At 25.8% G+C, this 19728-nt stretch overlaps 2 long non-coding RNA genes across 2 annotated transcripts; both read right to left on the bottom strand.

Moving 5' to 3' along the window:
* Positions 1–529: 529 nt before the first annotated feature.
* On the bottom strand, positions 530–8980 carry LOC129957046 (uncharacterized). The gene is made up of 3 exons (XR_008782722.1): positions 8774–8980; positions 3159–6410; positions 530–1998 (listed from the first exon to the last, which is right to left on the bottom strand). It is a non-coding gene; the product is annotated as an uncharacterized LOC129957046 (long non-coding RNA).
* A 4060-nt stretch (positions 8981–13040) lies between these two features.
* On the bottom strand, positions 13041–18033 carry LOC129957056 (uncharacterized). The gene is made up of 3 exons (XR_008782727.1): positions 17749–18033; positions 13965–15730; positions 13041–13315 (listed from the first exon to the last, which is right to left on the bottom strand). It is a non-coding gene; the product is annotated as an uncharacterized LOC129957056 (long non-coding RNA).
* Positions 18034–19728: the final 1695 nt, after the last annotated feature.

The following is a 19728-nucleotide window of genomic DNA, read 5'->3' as shown; positions in this document are numbered from 1 at the left end:
CATCCAAAAAATTATTACTAAAAGCATTATCTAACAATTTTTTCTGATACTCGATCTTTTTATTCCATTTATAAATGTCTACTATATTATAATAATTAAAATTACTGTAGAATATTTTTATGAAATTTTAGACTTTTATAAAAAATATTGAGATTATAAATAAGCATCATTAAATTTAAACATGACTCTTTTCTTGTTATATATACGTATGTTACTCATTACGCATAAATAGAAAAAAATACGGATTGTATGTTTGTAAAATTAAATGGTACAATCCTAAAAAATATTTATTAGGAAATAAAACCCTAATTTTTTTGTAATTTCTTATTTTCTGTAAGTGACATTATATGAAATGATGAGAAAAAATTCTGGTTTGCCACAATGACAGGGCCTATCCTCCTCATTTAAAATTAATGAATATTAATAAAATATCAAGGCAATGGAAAGCATTTTTTTATTTTTATTTCTTATTTTTTAATATTAAAGATTTTTTTTTTATACATTCTGTTACAATAAAGTGGAAAATGACATTTGATTCAAGAAATACATAATCAGGAGTATTTGAATGTCAAATAAAATGCTGTCGATATTACGAAATTCGTGAACGCATTTCTAAATGTAACGTTTTAGTGACAAAAAATATTAAAGTAATTGAAAAACTACACTTAGGTGAAATTTTACATGCCTACATACAATAGTCTTATTTTTTTGTTTGTTTCCAAATTGAAGAGAGCTGCCATTTAAAAATTTTTAAACTGTAATTTTGAATTTTATTATGCATATTAAAAATATTTTTAATGATAAACATCAGTGCAAAATGTGTAGAAATTCCTTATATTTCTAAAACAAAAATAAGTGAAACCAATAATGATATAAATTTTTAAGATATAAATAAGATCTCAAAGTTTTATTCTTAACTGTTTTAGCATTAGCATATCAAAATATCTAAACTAATTGACCTAGACTAACGAAATCTGGATTCCGTGAAGAACTTTTGCCATAGTTTTGAAATTTGACGAGAAAAATGGGTGTTACGTTAGGGAATTTAGATGAACAATGCCAGAATAAAGCTGACTGGCTTCTTTTTTCCCCCGCAATAGTGGATAATTATCCCGAATAAGGTAATAATGTAAAGTTTCTTGCAAAAGAAAGTTTTCTTGGTTTATGATACTTTTGTTTCTTCAATATTCTTAAAAACACACTTTGAACATAATTATTGATTAAAATATTGCATGACAAATAAACCTGAAATTATTAAAAATTAATATTTACCTATGCCGTTTGAAATTTTCTTAGTAATAATTTTTGAATGATTACTTAATTTTTTATTTGTTCCGAGTTACTATTCCAAAACAGCAAAATAAGTTTTAGATGAAATGAATGAATAACATTTTCTATTTAAAAATATAAGCGTGCCTTAAAATCTGATGCAACGACTTTTGGATAGAGAGATAGGTAGCCCTCTTCTACTTATTCAATTTTAGGTGAAACAGTCTTCTGACACAAATTAATTTTGGGATATTGATAACTTTATTATATGGTAACTGTGCCGAATGAAAGAAATACATGAGCCTTGTCAGTATTTTAGTAAATATCTAAAACAAAAACGGCGGGGTAACGCAACAAACAAATAATTAAATATAAATATTGTGTAAAAGCATTTTCTATACATGACGGTAACAGTCAGTCATTATTTATTTTTATTATTTACCCATTAAAAATTAAAATGTGTATCTAAGATATGAAAGGAATTGCAAACATTTTTTTAAAATATTTTTTATTCGCTAATAGTTTTGAACTGAAGAATCATCTAACATTACAGGAATTAAATTTAGCAAATTACAGTAAGTTACTTAAAATAGATAGATAAGTATTATTTTAATATATTATTCGAACAATCATATTCAGATTTGCAGTCTTTTAAACTCTCTCTCAGGGATAGCCATTAAACTTATCCGAAGAAGTTGTCCAAAACACTGGCAGCATCATCAAATGCATCTGCAAAGGGAAAAGTTGTTGAAAATCATTTATTTTAGATTATGATCGTTTTAAAAAATAACGTTTAAATAATAAATATTCTTTTAAAGATATTTACGGATATAATACAAAAAAACCGTATCCACTTTTTGAAATCAAAAATATATATTATTATTTTAATGCATTACAATTGTCAATTTATATTCAACACTAAATTATTTAAGGATTTTTTTTTGTAAAATTGCGAGAAAGCTTTACAGAACTATGATTATTGTTTGAAGATGAATATTTTAAAATTGCAGTAAGTCTACTCTGAAGTGTTTTTCATATTATGCAATAAAAATATGAATAAATAATAAAAATAACTTTATGCAAAAAAAATCTATTAAATTATGACTATCGCGTTCAAAGTCATATTAAATAATTTCATTTTTCTGTTAAAGTAGAACAACTTTGAATAATTGAATAATAACAACTTTAATAATTAGTGAAATATTTTATAAAACATTATTAGGTCAACATATTTTGAAATGCTTTAGCTTTAAACATTATGGCTAAAGTGAGGCGAACCTTTGCTGAAATTTCTTATGCAGATTTAGTTGGTATCAATCACTGAGATATTTTGAAAAACAACTGTGATTTCCTTTATGTACGGTAAAGCCTTCAATTTTCTCTATACTGTCATAATTCAATGAGTTCTATCTATTCAGGACTCATTCTATTCAATGGAGATTTTATGGAGACAAGGATCAACATGTCATAATTGGAGATAATTAAGTATTTTAAAGTAATTTAAATATATAATTCTTCTTTGTCATTGTCACATATAAGAAATTTAAAAGAAAAAATATTTCAATCTGTGGAGAAATCTTAAAACAATTAATGTAAATCTGAAATATGTGAGTACTAATTATTGTGATGAAAAATGTTGTAAATCTGATGTTTTACATGTATTTGCATTTTTTATTGAAAATTTTTTATCATATGTCTTAAGTATTACGTTTTATTCTACATTCACTTTTAAATTCTCTTTCAGATTATTTATAGATTTCAGTTTTTACTAAAAAAATTCAGGTCCATCAGACTTGAGAAATATTCTTTCCTATAACGTTTAAATAATTTTAATATTAGTAATAACATACTTATTAAAAGTACACATAACAACTTTTTTAAATACTTACTGCCATTATGACCAGCTGAAAATTAAGAAAAATAACGTTTTTTAATAAAAATGAGATTTATTTAACAATTAAATGATGTAATAATATTTTAATTGAAATATAGTTTGTGTTTATTAATGTTTAACACAATTCTACATTTAAACTGTACGTAGAAAATAAACCTGCATTTAAAAGAAAAATTTTTAAGGAAGAATTTATAAAACATTGTTGAACTCAATCTTTTAAATTATATATGTAGGATTCATTATTCCAATTATTTTTATTAATCGCGCTATTCTACAGATAAATAACAATTCAGGAATGGTAAATATTAAATAATATTTTTCACTTTTATTAATAATTTTAAAGAAATCTGATTGAAACATTACATTTAAAGGAAACTTCTTAGTAAACATTAAAAATGAATATATTAAACCAATTCTCTTAAAATTACTCAATTACTTGTAGAATTTTATATTCTGTTATTTTTAAAAATCAAGTAATTCTATAAATATTCACAAAAGCTAAAATATAAAATATATTTTAATAATAATCTCGTTTATTAAAAATGTGATATATTAAATCCATCATTATTAAAAAAAATTGCAATTCTGCATTTAATGCATTTTATGTTTTACTTATATTTATTACGATTTTTTTTAATTGGCAAAAGAATATATATATATTACTAATTCTACCTTAGAGAGCGGATCATATATAAAATCAAATATTTCATATTTAATGAAAAAAATGCTTTAATTCTATAAGAATATGAAATTATGAAATTTCCTTACGTTCAGCTGTAATAAAAAAATAATAACATTATAATTGAAATCTGCTAATTCATATAATACATTAATATGATGTCTGTATCCTTGTATATGAGAAATAACATTAAATATACAATGTATAAAAATATTCAAATAAAAAATATTTTTTTAATAATTGCTAATGTGTTTTAATTATGAAATAGAAGAATATATTAATTCAAATTGCTGTATTTTATTAGAAGCTAAGTATAATATTAATCATATAATTTAAATTAATTTGATTGATAGTTTCGTAAGCATATAAAATTTCTTAGCTCAGCCTTATTGCGTATTCAAGTCTACTAATTTTTTTGAATTGGTTTTACATGTTAATAACAAATGCAGTAAATATTAGAAGAGAATATTTAAATTTTAAGATATATTATATTAAATTAATTTGAATTGGAAGTAGAATTATAAAATATAATTATGCAAGATGTCTTACGTTCAGCTGTAATAAAAAAGAATTAATGCGATTAGAAATTATTTCTTGTAAAATAACATTAACATAATTATAATAAAGATAACATATTTTTGTGTATGAGAATGGAGTCAATTCTAATAATTGTATTGAGATTATAATGTTGCACAAATTGATTGATTTAAATTATTATGTATTAGTGGTTAATTTAATGCACATTCAAAGAATTATGTTTAAGAGATATACTTTTCTTATAAAGATGTTACGCATTTTACTAAATATATAAATTAATTTTATAATCTATTTTTCATAAATTAATAAATTATCTTTGTGACAGAAAAGGATTTATTTTAAATAATAGAATTTAAATAGCTATTAAAGGACTAGCTATTCAATTTTTTCTTTATGATCTTGTGTACTAGAAGCTAAAAACAGTAAAAAAAAAAAAGAAAAAAAGAGCAGGCATAAAAAGAAAAAGTGGAGAAGTCTAAATAGCCAAAGAAGAAAAGTCTACATAATGTTCCAACAGCATCATTTAAACATAATTTTTAAATAATAACATTTCCTGAAGATAGGCAATTTAAATTTAGAAAACAGAAAAAAATGGAAAATAAAAAAAGCAAAGAGAAAAATATAAATAAAAAAAACAAAGTAAAAAATATACATAAACAAATGAAAAAATTAACATAAAAAAATACATAGAATGGCTCAGTCTAAGGTAGAGTCCATGAATCAGGAACAAAAGGCTGATAAAGTTCTTTTTGCACTTTTTTTTTCTTGTACTCACTAGATACTGTCCACTTCTAACAGTGCTTGACAAATCAGGATAAATTATTGTTCAATGTGGAATATTCTATTTTCATTATGATAGCGGAAGTCCAAAATATTTTGAACTTCTAAAGTCAATTTATTGTTTAATAGAATTTGGGAAATATTTTGTTGAGGTTTAATAAGTTTTCTGAAATGATGAAGAATAGGGCAATGGAAAATATAGTGTGAATGACATCATAATCATTACCACATCTACAACTACAATTTCTCAATCTTTTAAGATAATGCGGGCAAAGTCCATGGTTTGTAGTTAATTCTTCTAAGTATTTATTGCCAATACATCTATTTCTTTTTGCCTGAGAAAAGATACTGAAAGTAAAGCGGCCTTTTTCATTATTTTCCAATCTTTATTGCCATTCATCGATGAGAATTTTACGCAGACGAGTTTTGATTGTTCTTTCAGATTCTCCAAGGTGATAGTCAGTTGCAGGTTTAAGTGAAGCAGCTTTGGCAGCCAGATCGACTAGTTCATTACATTTGATGCCAATGTGGACTTTAACCCAGTGTAATGAAATATTACCATCTACCAGACTTTTAACATCTCCTACTGAATTATTTTTGGGGTTGAATGCTTGAAGAGCCTTTAATACACTAAGGCTGTCCGTGAATAGATGTTAATGCAAATACGGTTTATTATGATTTTTCCAGTTTAAAGCTTGCCATATTGCAAAAAGTTCCGCTTGAAAAATTGGACAGTGATTTTCAAGCCTATACTGAAACTCCTCAATTTTATCTTCGCCCTCAAAAACACAAAAGGCCGGACCAACTTGTTCATTCATTTTCGAACCATCTCTATAGAGGGAATGCGGAGCTGTCACAGCAGAAACATCCGAATGTATCTTTTCAATCTTACTGGGGTGAACCCATATATTTTCCTAACTAATCATTTTAGAGCCCTTTGTTTGGCCAAAAATATTAATGTCTTCAAAATCAAATCAAATCAATCAAAATATAATATCAATATCAATATAATATCAAAAATATATATCAATATCAATATAATATCAAAAATATATATCAATCAAAATCAATCAAAATATATATCAATCAAAATCAATCAAAATATATATCAATCAAAATCAATCAAAATATATATCAATCAAAATCAATCAAAATATATATCAATTTCATTTATTCAGACAATATGAAGTAAAGGTAAGTTTATTTTTTATTGTTTAAAATAAATAATAGAAAACGTTTTCTTACCCAAAGCTATCAGTAAAAAAATATAAAGGAATTAATGGAAGTGTTTTGATAGAGAAGTAATAATAAATGTACGATTACAAAAATTTGAATTAATTGGAAACTCAATATAAAGATAAAATAAAATTATTTAGTCTTAAGAAAAACATTTGATTTAGCTACATAAAGAAGCGATTCATTGCGTTCACAATTAGAATGCGTTTGGTAATATGCTTATATCATACAAATCATATACGGGAAATAAAATATTTCAAAACTAATTATAAAGGTATAGGAGCAAAAAAATATATTAATAACAAAGAAAATTTTTTAATAGTAATTCCTTTGTGAAATGTATTTTAAGGTATAATGTTTCGCACATAAATTTTTTAAATATAGAAATAGGAATAATTAAAGGTTTTCAAATGTTCCATATAATTAATTAAAATTATGTAGAAAATATAGAAAAAGACTACCTAATAATTTCAATAAATTTCGTCCAGTTAATTTAAGCAACGGCGTTTAAACTGACTATTTTTCTTAATAATTTATCTTAAATGACAGAGTCTTAATATTTCAAATGTGACGATGCAACTATGGAAACCAATAATCGTTCTCTAATTCAGGTCTAAAAACCCGTAAAAAGGATTGGGACGTGTGTGTAGCTAAGTCGTACTCTTGGCCCTAGATGGCGCTACTGAAAAAACAAGAGACTCACCCTTGGCTTAAAATCACTGACTTCTAAAGTCAGTGGGCTTGTCTATGACAAGTGTCTTTAGAAACAACAACAACAACAGAAACCAATGTTAATATTTTAGTTTTTGAGATTTTGCCTTATTTCATATTAATATTTCTAGCTTGCTTAGCAACAATAGATGTTGAAGTTTTTATGTAACACATTCCATTTCACGAATTTGTTATATTTCATTTGTTTTGTATTTAGTCTTATGTCCACCTGCGTGGTTTATTCCTTTACAGCCAACAAAGGTATTTTCCGTTAAGTAAGCAATTTCAGTTTCCACAGCAATTAGTCTTCTTACAAATTTTGCGCATACGAATATTAGAATGGATGCATTTTGTTAATTCATAGTACCTGTAATATTGGTTTTCAGATTTCTATCTGTTTCCTTGATTTTGTGTACTAATTCGCCATTTTCTATCTCGTATTTGACGTTGCCTGAATTCGCGTAATTTTCAAACAGCAATCTATCAGAAGTTAAAGGGAAAAAATTGACATGCAACTTTCTTATGAAAAGTACATTAGTGTGTGTTATTATCAATGCAATATTAAACAAAACGCAGCATGTTGGAAGTTGGATTTAACTACTGGTGTATTTGGCAGGGATACTAGCATGTAAATTGGACATCTAGATGAAGATAAATAGATTTTGTATAACGATTCAATGAACAGGTTTTAAAAATCGTGAACTCCAGCAGAAATTCTATACTGTCTGATGCATGTTTAATATTATATATATCGGACGTTTTATGTCCATTTCCAATAAAAATTGACAGCTTAAATATTGGATTTTAATCTGATTTTAAGAGATATTTGAGATTTTTCTCGATTTGTACACCAAAAATCAGGAATAAAATCTGAGTTTTTATGAGATCAAGGAACAAGGCCATTTCTACTAATGACTTTTTCTTTCTATCTTCTTTTGGTGGTTACCTAGTAAATACGGTCCAGTTTTAGAAACAGTCGAAGTGCTATTTGGGATATTAAGAATGCATAATCCCCGTCACTATACTCTCAGCAGAGCATTTGACTCTCCCCACATGTCAGCCGTTTTCTTATATAGATGCAAATTGTTATTAATTCAAACAGAGACAGATGATTCAAAACAGAGAAACATCGGAGAGATGGGTTCCCTGATAGCATTTTCATTTTTCTAAACATTTTTATTCATCTGATATCTTTCTTATAATATTCACTCGATTTTCTTATGCATTTTTACTTCTTGGCTGATATTCTTTAAAAAAAATCATAGAATAAAGTATTTATCAAAGGTAATATGTGCGGAAAAATATAAATATGGCTATAACTAATTCATTAAATGGTTTTGAAAATAATTTATAGCAATAAATTTTAAAATGAGACGGTTTATTTTCTCCATACGAAACCTTAATAAATAGTTATAACAATTTAACCATAAATTTCATATAATAGTTAAATTTTGTATTACCATAGAGACATTTTGCTTTGTTTCCTATCTAAAGTGACTCTGGAATTTTAATTCGATTAAATTTCAAGGAAAATAAAAGTTAATCAATGTTTTGTATTTCAGTTTCTCTTTTTGTACAGAATATGATTTTAAATCAGAGTAATATCTAAAGATTAAATTCATTATAAGATAAAATAATTTGAAAACAACCACTAAATAGACACTTACCCAATCCTAAAAGAGCGGCAAAAGCCAAAGCATTCAAAACTTGAGAGAGCATTGTAAAGACTGTTCTCGGCTAGAGCACTTGAACTGATTTGGGGACTCTTGCCATCAACTATATATATACTTCAGATGAATCACAAACTGAAGTTAAAATAACGCAATAAATTGAAGTAACTAATTGAAAGAATTCAAACCATTCTTTTTTTTTGAAGCAATAAGTTCTGAAATGGTTTAGATTTAGAAAAACCAATTTGATCAAACAACGCTTAACAAAAACAAATCTGTTAAAAAACTATAAAAACAGTTTTATGGATATCATTTTTATGGATATCATCACAGTTTTATGGATACCATCTTTATTTGATAAAGAAATTTTTTCTAAATGTATTTTAGAAATATCGATGAAACGTTACAAGATCTTTTTAGAAGAATAACTAGGTTTTCATGCATATTATTTTTGTTGCATATTAACCGAAAATGAATTAATTCTCAAAACTTTTCTTAGACCATAATTCGCAAAAGTATATTTTTAGAAAAAAAATAATACTAGTTTTGTTCAAGAAAGTAAGAAATTTTATTTTACATCTTATTATTTATTGTATTTTGAGAAGAAAAGTAATCCCGTTTCTGAAATTAATAAATAATAAGCCATAGTTCATTTCGTTTCTCGCACGTGTAAATTTGAGGATCATGTGTTCGATTCGATGCGTATGAAATTCATCAGATATATTTCTTCAGAAAATCCATTCAACGAGAATAACACTGCATCTAAAAATAATGAGCTTATTTTTTTAATATCTTGAACAATGATGAAATTGTAATTAATCATTATCTTCCATATGATATCCCATAAACTCTGTTATTCAACGAAGAAGATTATTTATAATTGCTTAGTGCCTCCTTAGAAAGTGTTATACATCATTATTTCGATTCTGAAAAATTTTCATTTCGATGTAGAAATATTTTCAGTTTAAGTATGTGATGAGAAAGATTATTTATTCAGATAATAATTTGATTTATACTTGGTTTTTCATGAATAACGTTTTAAAAAAAAATTTAATGCTTATTAGTTTTAGAATATGTCTCAAAATTTTTGATAATGCTTTTATCTGTTCATGTGAATATCTGTTAATAAAATTAAAAACTTTATATAGTTTTCTTTTCTTAATTTATTTTAATTTTGGATGCAATTGAAATAAACTGATTTCAAACTATTGATCTTATTTATGATGTATACTTTTATTTTGCTTTTCCCTTTGATACGATATAGAAGAAGGAAAAGGATTGCCATTTTTTGTTTTATTTGATTGTTTTTTTCAGAAAGATTGAGATTTTCAGAATTTTTTTTTTCTGTAATAAAATTTGCTTTTTCTACATTCCAATTAAGATTCCATGAGCTTCATATTATCTGTATATATCTATATCAATCTTAGTATAAAATAATTTCGAGGTATATCTTAGAATAAAAAATTACGAGGTATGGAAATTCTCTACCTCGAAAAATATCTACAGAGTACCTTGAAAATTAACTAAAAATACGAAAAACTATTTTAAAATAAAATTTTAGGGAATTTGAATCGAATAAAAGTTCTTTATCGTAGGTCTAATGAGAATTATTTGCAAAAAATTGACGTAATCAATTAATGAATGATAATATATTAAATGCCATATAACAGCTTTCCTTTTTCAAATACTAATAGCATGCCCGAATGACATTTAAGCAGTTGCATTTTCATAAACTTCGAACGTGAATAGTGGAATTTATTTTTCGTCTTTTCTAATCACATGGTAACATAATTTTTAATGACAAAGTAAATGGTAACTGCATGCTCAATTACTGCGGCATTAGTCCAAAGAATGGATATAGATATCTATGAAAAATTATATCGGAATTAGTTACTGCTGTCACAACTTTATAGAATTGTAGACAGATTGTCTGCAGTCAACACTTCTCACTTGAAAAAAATTGTGACTTCATTAATCTCCAATCAAAACGAATTTTTTAAATAAAAATATGTCAGACGAAGAGCTAACGGACTGACATAAATTGTAGCTCTGAGTTTATGAAACATGAGTGTAAAGCCAAATTTACATGCGAGTAAAACAATCCAGCATATTTTTCAATCATTTCAAACAACTAAATGTTCGAAAATTCTTTAAAATTCGGAAACATTAGAGAAATTGTAAGTTTTTTAGCATTGTTGTATTGTTATATTTATGTACGTAAAATAATTCTATCTAAGGAAATAATTAAATGCCATCAAAAACATAACTTGTAAAAAAACCCAGGTATCGCAACTCAGTTCTTCTATCGTAAAAAGTTGTGAGATCCATGTTATATCAAGTCGGTCAATTTATTCAGTCCCTACTTAAGGGTCTTTCTGTCTTAAGTTATTACGTAATTAGTAACTTAACAACATCTTATAGTGACCATATCAATATTAAAAACCTTTTATGGTTTAAATAAATAGATTGACTTGGTCATCGCATGAAAACAAAATGTAACTGTACATTAAATTAGATTGCATTAACATATTATATTAAATTAGATTTTTTATTGCAGATTGCCAAGTCTATCTATTTATTTAAACCATAAAAGATTTTTAATATTGATATGGTCACTATAAGATGTTGTTAGGTTAGCTAATTACGTAATAACTTAAGACAGAAGGACCCTTAAATACGGTTAAGTAGGGACTGAATAAATTGACCGACTTGGTATTACATGGATCTCACAACTTTTGAAGATAGAAGAACTGAGTTGCGAGACTTGGTTTTTTTTACAAGTTATGTTTTTGATGACATCTCATTTCTTTTTGTAGATAGTCCTTTACTTATTTGTGTATGTAGTCTTCCTCTTTTTCTATCCCTTTTTCAGCCCCTCCCATAAATTTTTGATTGGGTTAAAATCTGAACTATTTGGAAACCACTCCAGCAAAGGAATGCGGTTATTTTGAAACCACATTTTGTAAACCTTAGCGACATGGCATATAACTGAATCTTGCTCGAATATAAATATAGGGTGGTTATAATTAAACGTCCCCTATAAACAGCATCCTACAACTCAAACGGATGAACGAATTGCAATGAAATATGGTCTATAGACTATAGACGAGATTCGCTAACGGAATTTGGAAAAAAAATAATAATTCCAAAATGTCCACCAGAGGGCGTCTTTTTCGGAAAAACATTAAATTTAACACAATAAACGACGAAATTGCAAAATATTTTAGTTTTCCCTTGATTTATACACTAAACACTAATTGTATTCTAAATTTGAAGCTTTTATGTCTGCTAGAAGTGCCTTAGAGTTTTGATGATCGGTCAGTCAATCAGTCAGTGACAAAATTCACAAACTTTGACTAGTTATAATTCTTAAACTACTGGTTCAAATTTGATGAAATATGAAATATACCGTGTTTATATAATGCCTGCTGGGTTACTGAAAATTCAGGTTTCTAATTTTATCCACAACGAAGTTATAGGGGGTCGAAGTGGTCTGAACTGCTTCGAGAAAAAGATGGTTAGGCCGTGACGCTTGCTTTTGCTCGACTTGGCGGGGGCACTGCTGTGAAATAAATATTTATTTTTTTCATGTTTAAGGAAACTGTTCAAATTTTAGCAATCATCAAATTTTATTTATTTAATCTATCATCAGTTAGATTCACAGATCTGTGATCAAATTGTGATTTTGTAATTTTATATAGATATTATCCAAACACATATGTCTATAAATGAAAAAAATACAAAAGTGGAGAACAAATGTATTTTGAGAAATTTTATTATTATTTGATCTATATATATAAAGAGAGATATATATATAATGTTATTTTTTGAAAATATTTTCTTTTTGAACAATGAAATATTAATATTTTTTTTTATTTTTTACTCATGTGGTGATCCTACTTTCATCAAGATGACCTCACAGGTTAAGCTGCATGCTCGTGTAAGCGGATTACTCATGCGATGCACGAACCAACAGTATTTTCTTTCTTTTTTTTCTGAGCTTTATATATGTATTCGATTAACTAGCAAAAACTTATTCTTAACGTTTCCTTTAAATAAAAATGCTATTTTTTACACCCGCTTTCAAATTGAATATTATGGACAATTCCACATTGGTGACCCGGACATGATCTGAACCTTCTGTTATGCAGTCAGAACATATTACATTGAATGTTGTATGGCATTCATTTAGATATGTTATATGACATTGAATTTTATATTAGATGAATTTTAGACATATGAAATAAATGATAGACTAAACATATATCTTTTGTATTCCATTTATTTTCTAAAATTTTTTCACTGAGTCAGAATCTAATAAACTGCATTGATAAACACAATGGCAATATTACAGGAAATAACTTTAGCTGATTACAGTCGGTTGCTTAAAAATAAATAATCACATTTTATTGCAATATATGATTCAATCAATCGTGTTCAGAATTGCCATTGCCAATAAATCTTTTCTTAAGGATGGCCATTAAACTTATCCGGTTCCGAAAAAGTTGTCCAAAACACTGGCGGCATCATCAAATAAATCTGCGAAAAGAAAAATTGTTGAATTTTAACTGCGTTAGAATATCTGACTTTTTTCTTATTTTAAGTTTTTACTGATATAATTTGGAAAAAAATATATTGACTGTATTATATAAAATGTATGAAAAACTATTTAAATGTATAACAATTACAAATTCACGTTCAATGATAAATTATTTGAGAAAAAATTTTTATTTCTAAAATTGGTATGCAATTTTTTGGAGGTATGGTTATTGGCATGTATTGTATTTTTGAATTCTGGTATTTTTACTTGCAAATAGTTTTCAAATTATGCTATGAAAGCAGCAACTAATAAATAATTATGCACTTCATGCAAAAGAAAATTATTAATTTATGAATAGCGTGTTTAATGTTATATATATGTTTTTAGCGCCTTTAATGTTTTTGTTAATGTAATTTAATTTTTCTTTTATAAAAACAAATCTAATAATAATTCTTACTCAAAATGTATTGTTTTTCATTTACTATAGAATTGTCTTTTGGCTATTTTGAGCTATTGCTGTAAATAAATTAAAAGCTATCAAAACTCAGAAATATTTCTTCTGAAAGAGCTTGAACCTTTTTCAGATTAATGTGTATTGTGTTTATTACAAATATTAAAAAATCAGAAACTTCGTTTTCAAATACTTACTGCCATTATGACCGGCTGAAAAATAAGAAAAATGGTATTTTATTTATATTCGTAATTATTTAACATTTCAAGGAGAGTAAAGTGTTAAAGGATGTAAGAATTCTTGAATTAATATTTTTCTGCTTTTAATATAAAGTACAACTGGAATCTGCTTTGAAAAAAATTATACTTTAAAGTATCTTTTATAGAGAATTACATACAAGAATCTTTTAATTAAATTCAACCTATTATCTATGTAGAATTATATATATAATCTATTTCATTGAATTAATCATATTTTAAAATTAAATCTCTTAAAATTAGAAAATTATGAGTATTCTAATTTATTTCTAAAAAAGAAAAGATATGAATTGTGACAGGGAAGGAGAACAAATAGATCTTTTTTAAAAATAACAATTTCGCAATTATTTTTATTTTTATATTTGATTTTTATATTTTTATTTTTATATTTGATTTTTATATTTTTATTTTTATATTTTTTCAAATGCAAAAACATACATGTCTTAAAAATTCTTGCTTTGAGAGTCTTATGTAATGAAACACATATTTATTGAAAAGAATAAAACACTTTTATTGAATATGTATATAAATTTATAAAAAAAAATTCTTACGTTCAGCTGTAATAAAAATTATTTCCATCATAAATTAAATATTCATATTTTTGTAATACACTCAATATCGTACAAGCATTTATGTATAGATTAAATGGCCTATATATATATATATATATATATATATATATATATATATATATATATATTTTATACGGAATTTTTCAATTATGAATATTAAAAAAAAATATTTTCTAATTATTATATTTTTAACCTCAAATTAACCAGAATAGCTTCAGATCATTCTAAAACTAATTAATCTTCTCTTATACATATAAAGCAATTTTATATGGTTATTATTGACGTTTTAAATGGCTAGATTTTGTTGGCTGAAATTCACATGTTAATGATAAATGTACTAAACGTGATAAAAGTTAATATTGATTAAAAGTAAAATCATAAAATATAACAATGTAAGATGTCTTACGTTCAGCTGTAATAAAATAATTTATGCGGTTAGATATTAATTCTTATTAAACAACATTAACATAATTAGAATATAAAATAATACATGTCTGTGTATGCGAATGAAGTTGTTTCTATTGTGATTAATAGCTTTAATTTAAATCGCATTCGGACAAATTATGTTACGTAAAGATATTTTCCTATAAATGTATTACATATAACTATATATATTCAACATATGACTTTAAAATTATTTTAGGTTTTATTTATATTCTTTAGAATTCACGAAAACAAAAACTTTTGATTATTTAATTATTAAAATCTGAAGTTCCTTTGATTTATTTCTTTGTGCTTTTGTGCTTAATAAGCCAATTAATTGATTAGTCGCACTAATTTTACATTGAACTGGTTAATTTGTTTTGGTTTTTTAAAATATTATCTGAAATGAGATGTCTAAAATGATGAAATTATTTATCTTAAAAATTATAAATTATGCTTGAAATAGTAGCGAATTTTTACTTATAAAAATAAACTAGAGCCAATAATTATTTTAAATAATATCCTTTATGATATAAATACTATAAAATCGGAATATTTGGACTATTTAAAATTGTTAAATAAAATATCATTCGGAAAAATATGCATTAATTTCTTTTTTTCTAGACCATGTGATGTAATGTCGCTTTCTCAAGAATATTTTATTTTTTTAAATTTTTTAATAAATAAAAATAAATGTTTTCTTACCCAAAGCTACAAGTAAAAATAGTAATGGAATTAGTGGGAATGCTTTCATAGAAACATAACAATATATGCAAGATTTAAAAAAAAATTGATTAGAAATAATTAAAAATGGCAAATTAAGATAAAAGGAAATTGTCTAATCTTGAGGAATAAAATTTAATTTATCAATATAAAAAAAAGAAAATGATTGTGTTAATAAGTAGAATTCTTGACTTCATTATAACATATAAGTGCATTCCCATAATATGCTAATATTATGCAAATCTTATGAACGAAATAGACTAATCAAAACTAGTCATAAAGGAATAGTCGTGAAAATAGATATTAAAGGCAAAACAAGATATTCAATTATAATTTATCTGATAAATGTATTTATAAATACAATGTTTGGAACATAACATTTTTAAATATTGAAATCGAAATAATTAATTTTTTGTAAATGTTCCGAATTGTTTATTAAAATCTATTTATCTTCCGTGGACGCAAAATCAGGTCTAATTTGTTAATTGTCGTTTGGAAACATTTCGACCTCGCCCGGGAACATCAACACGTGGTTTGATAATGTTTCTAGCTAACGCTATTCTTGCATCGGTTTAAAATGAAAAAAAAAAAAATAACGGTCAAAAAACGGACAAATATTTTTGCGATGAGTTTAAGTCATGCCGTATCGATTTTAAAACGAAATCGTCGAAAAAGAGAAGACAGGTCGAATGAAAATGCTGAAGAATCATTCATAAGGAGATCCAGTCGTAATGAACGAGATAGCTTTAAACGTTTATGTGTACGGAGCAAAGTTTCCGAACTACAGGAGCATAGTTGTGGGACTATGTTAGGACTCTGTTCTAGTCCTGGAACAGGGTTATATTGCTATAGGATTCATGGTCAGATATACCGCATGGTTTCTCCTTTATACAATGGTTATAACAAACCAGGTTATGGTTAGTTATATGTGTTTGATACCAGTGAAGCAACTGAAGATAAAAGAAGATAAAAGAAATAGATCTTTTAGCGATTCAAAGAACAAGTTTTAAAATTCCTGAACTCCAGTAGAAAAATTATTTTTACGGCATCATGTTAGTGTCCACTATTAAATATCGCAGACATTTTGTGTCTATTTCTAACAAAAGTGGACAGACTCAGTATTGGATTTGAATTAGATTTTAATAGATATTTCCAGATTTTTTTTCGCCTTGTACTCCGTGTACAAAAATCACGAATTATATTGACGGAACATTAAATCTTAGAGTTTATTCACTCAATGAAAAAGAACTTCCCCATTAGTTTCTTTTAGTTTCTGCTTTTTTAAAGGTAGTCCCTTTAGTATTGTCCAATTTTAGAAGCAGTGGGAAAGTTATATGGGATACCATGAAGATGAAATCGAGAATAGAGACATATTTTCCTCCACTCTAGTATAGAAATTATAGATGGTTAAAACGGAGAAGCCGGACCTACGGACCGAATCGATTTTTTCTGATAGCACTCTCATTTGTTTAAACGTTCTTCTGAAACATTCATAACATTTTTTACTACTTTGTCGCTGTGATATATTGGACTCACGTTTTGATCTTTTGTGTTGATTTCATTGTTAAAAAAATTAAATCATTGAATAAAGCAGTTAGCAAAGATAATATTTGTGCAAAATATATTAATATCATGAATTCATTAATTGCCTCTGAAATGTATTCATGGAAATAAATTTTAAAAAAAATGGGACAACTTATTTTTTCCAATGAAGCTCTATAAAGAGTTGCACAATTTATTCATCAATTTCATATAATAGATTTTGTAGTATCAAAGTGAAAAAATTTATTTTGCTTTATTTTCTTTCTAAGGAAATATGCAATTTCTCTTCCAATGAATTGTAATGTTATGTTAATTTTAATGTTTGGTCTTTCAGAATTCATTTTTGAGCAAGACACGAGGAGATTAAAACGGTATATGAGATATAGGATAAATTCAATGTAAAATAAAATAATTAGAAGTTATTCAAAGAAAGAAATTACCTTAAGAGTGATTTATTTACTTACCCAATCCTAAAAGAGCGGCAAAAGCCAAAGCATTCAAAACTTGAGAGAGCATTGTAAAGACTGTTCTCGGCTAGAGCACTTGAACTGAGTTTCGAACACTTGATTTGTAGTATATATATACTTGCGAAGAATCACAAACTGAGGTTAAAATAGCATGGACCAATTGAAAAGTAACTAGCATTATTCCTAAAATTATTAAAGTAATAAATCATGTATTGGTGTGGATTAAATGTGACTGCTAGCAAAAGCAGATTTGTTCAAAAAGTATAAAAATTGATTTATGGTTTCCGATATTATTATAATAAATATATTTTAAGAATTTTTTGAAGACTTTTATACATTGAAGCGTATTTTAGTTTTCTTTGATACTATTTTTATTGCATATAAACCATTATTTGGAAAATTCTCAAATTTTATTCTTGGATCATAACTGTCAGAAAGCTACTTTTTCAATGAAAGTAATAGTTTTGTTCAAGAAATGAAGTAATTCCGTCTTACGTCATCTTATTTTTTGAATATAGAGAAGAAAAATAATTCTGGTTCTGTAATCATGCAGTAACAAGTTATAGTTTCCTGCACATGTAAATTTGAAGAATATATTTTTCTGATAAAACTAAGTCATAATTTGTCTAAGATATTTCAATCATAATTTGTCTTAGGTATTTCAGTCATAATTTGTTTTAGTTATTCCATTCCACGAGAATTAAATTACATCAAGAAGGAGTAAATTTATTATTTTTGATCTTAGTAATGGATTAAATTGCAATTAATCATTACCTTTCATGTATTATTATTCACACTGTTTTATTTAAGGAATGCGCACATGATGGATGTGATAGATGAAATTGTACTAAGAACGTACTAGTTTTAAAATTATCTTTAAATACCACCAAGCACTGTTTTCCGGATAATTTGGGGACATGATTATCCTTTTTTCAGCTATTGTTAATTGAATATGTCATTCCACAACAACAAAAAAAAATCAGCGTTTATTTCAGCTCTTCAGGTTGAAAAAAATATGAAATAATAGTCCTCTGCTTATATAAAAATTCTTAGATTTTATCAATAATTCGGTAATAATTAAGTTCATTTCATATTTCATAATTGAATATTACTTCTTTTCTAATTTTAAATAGAAAACACTTTTATATTTATTATGAAAAATCTCATAATTTTTTAAAATCTAATTTAATAAAAATTTGGTTACATAAATATTGTTATGTCAAACTCATTTATAGAGAATTGAAAGACCGAAGAAAGTAATTGTTTCTTTATTCTTTCATTAAGATAGTGAAACTAAGAAAAAAGGCAGTGCATATTTTTTCTGTAATAAATAAATAATTTTGTAAATAAAGCGTTGAATATTTTTCTATACATTGGAGCTTCATACTTCTTTTTAAGTAGAATGATAATTTTTAGACGCTTCTAAACTTTTGTTATAAATCCATGACCAGAGATCAAAACTCTCACCACAGCAAGGCAGAAATAAAAAAAATTAGAACGTATAGTATCATTTAAAGCTTATATACCTTCAAAAATGACTTGGCACTGTAATGTAAGACAGATAGTTTAAGCTTCAGAAATTAGACTGAAAAACGCAAAAGAGAGAGAGAGAGAGTATGTGCATTTGCGTGCGAGTGTCTAAATTTGTAAATAAATTGTAAAAAAGATAAACTGTAAAGAAAAAAGTGATGTAGGGCAATCAACGCATTAATCCCTCATCAGGGGATGAAATTAATACATACCACAAAGGGAATTATAGCACTTTCTGAAGTTAGTATCTAAGAATTAGGCGAAAGGATAATGCCTCCATTTTAAATGTTATAATAGTACATACGGTTTGAAAATGCTGTACAAATCTAAATTACAGAATAAATAAATAAATACTAATATTATGTAAATAAATAAATAATATTATATAACTTTCTTTGATATTATTTATTTATTTTGTATTTGAGATTTGAATCTTTTTTTTTTCAT

The sequence above is a fragment of the Argiope bruennichi genome, chromosome 2 (assembly GCF_947563725.1).
Source record: "Argiope bruennichi chromosome 2, qqArgBrue1.1, whole genome shotgun sequence".
Classification (NCBI taxonomy): Eukaryota; Metazoa; Arthropoda; class Arachnida; order Araneae; family Araneidae; genus Argiope; species Argiope bruennichi.
This window is presented reverse-complemented; position numbering and strand designations above follow the sequence as displayed.